We start from the raw sequence: 2,386 nt of genomic DNA, 5'->3' as shown, positions 1-2,386 counted from the left end.
CCAAGAACAGAGCCAGATATGGTGGGAGAGAGGGTGTGGTGCCCTTGAGTTGCAGTGTTGGGCTGTCGAGCAAGTAATTTCCTTTTCACTACACTGCTCACTGCACCCTGCAGCCTGAGAACAGCTAGAGGCCACCCGACATGGCATTAGAGTGGACTTGTGATTTTTCCAATGCTTGCCAAATGGCAAGGAGATGGGAAAATTGCCCTTCAATCGTTCATTCTTTATTCAAATAGCAGGCTGCAACCGTTTCCTATGATGGGAGACATCACCCTTGGCAGGACGATGGTGAGGATCCGCTACAATGTGGCACCTGACATTTACCTGGCATTTTCCCTTCTTCACCCTCAATCTTAATCCCTTGATGTTGTACCAAATTGAAGGTGACCATTGCACTACGGTAGCGTTGATGGAACATTGCTGCCCAGTTGCGTCCCTCAGCCATTGAAAGAGCAGGAGGTGACAACGCAAGAACAAGAGGGCCATTGAAAACCTCAACTGGGCAACACATCATCTATGAAGAGGAAACCATTTCTGATCAGGTTAAGTCCATCACCCTGAAACGTTAACTCAACTTCCCTTCAGATTGTTGAGGTTTTCCAGCTCCTTTTTGTTTTTCTTTCATTCTTTCAGCATCCACAATATTTGTGACAAAATGCTTCAGTTATGTCCCTGTGTCTTCAAAGAGGGCAGTCAAGGAATGTGGCATTAAAAAATGAGGAATTATAATATGGAACAAAAGTGCCCACTGAAGCGGTGAGTTGCTCAGAGTGTGAAATTTAGTTTGTAGTCAAGGCTAACAAAGCCAAAAATTCACAAACTTTCTGATTATTTGAAGTCACTGACAACGACTCAGATAAGTCAATGATTCTATTTCTGACCCACTGTGGTCATTTTTATTCGTACAAGCAGCAATTATTTCACAACAATCATAAATCTGTCAGCTGTTTTATGTCATTTTCTAACATCCTGCTTGTTGAGCAAAGTTGCTGTGCGATTCATCTGTGTCTCGATTGAGAAGAACTAAAACAGTGATTGATGACTGAACCACCAATCAGTTGTGAATTATAATCATGTAGTACTTTTACATGAGGATAAAACAGATTAGTTTAAAAGTGCTTCTCTGTTTTTAAACAGAGAAACAGCAATACGTTCAGAAGGATTAATTGTGTGTGTGCGTGTGTGTGCGTGTGCGTGTGTGTGCGTGTGTGTGTGTGCATGTGTGTGTGTGTGTGTGTCTGTGTGCATGTGTGTCTGTGTGTGTGTGTATGCGTGTGGGTGTGTGGGTGGGAAGAATGTTACAGGAAGGTTGGACTTTGTACTCACTCGACCAGCTGAGGGTCTTTTAAATCGCTTGGAAGATATACTCTGATTTACAAGTGTGAACAAGGTTAAATCTGACCATCGGCGAACAGAAGTCAGTTGGACAGTTGTTCAGTTTTGTAGTTTCTGTATGAATCATTTCCAATCTAAGAAAGCAATATTCCCCTTGTCCCCCTGATTTGCCTGTTTATACAATGAAGGATGTGGCATTGCTGGCTTCCAGATCATAGAATGAAATAGCAAACAATGCATCAACAATGTTCGTGATGAATGGCAGAGCAGGCTCAAGCAGCTGAATGACCCATTCCTGTTCCGAGTTTGTTTGATCTGCGACTGTCTCAAAACATCACACTGGATTAGGAATAGAATAGATTATGTTGGAATTAGATTATCCAGAGATGATTTACTCCTAATAACGCCTAATGGTTCTCTTCGATCAGCTCATTTGTCTGAAAGCTCAGCCATTCTCTCCCCCGTGGTGGATACAAATAGTTTTGCCTCCAAGGCAATGGAATAAGTATGCAAAAGTGGCATTAGACTGGAGGGATTTTATTTACATCTGGCACAAACACATTGGACCAAATGGTTTCCTTTTCTTCCTTAAATTTCTCAGAATCAATGATTCGAAATGGTATTTAATTGATGGACGTGCTATTAACTGCTTCTCTTCCCCTCTGTTAAAAAACAGAGTAACATTAATAAATTTGCAATCATGCAGCACAATTACTGAAGCAAGAGTTTTGAAAGGTGCCACACAAATCACGTTTTTCTATGAGTGATTGAAATAATTACACTTTCTGATTTACCTAAGTCCCCGTATCATCAAGTTTTTTGCAGATTTCTCGAGCATGAGGCCTGGCAGGTTTTCTTGACATAACTTAAACTTTCTTCACTAACTGACTACCCCATCCCTCAGGTCCAACTCTGTGTCCATCATACCATACACCTTTGCCAGAACAACTTGCCACTGGATATCCTGGAAGTGATTGGCATCTCTGGACACTGCACCGTCTTTTAAAGCCCATTGTGCATCCGGGCATCTGCTGTCAATCTGAAGCTGCCT

This window comes from Stegostoma tigrinum, chromosome 8, assembly GCF_030684315.1.
Source record: "Stegostoma tigrinum isolate sSteTig4 chromosome 8, sSteTig4.hap1, whole genome shotgun sequence".
NCBI lineage: Eukaryota > Metazoa > Chordata > Chondrichthyes > Orectolobiformes > Stegostomatidae > Stegostoma > Stegostoma tigrinum.
This window is presented reverse-complemented; position numbering follows the sequence as displayed.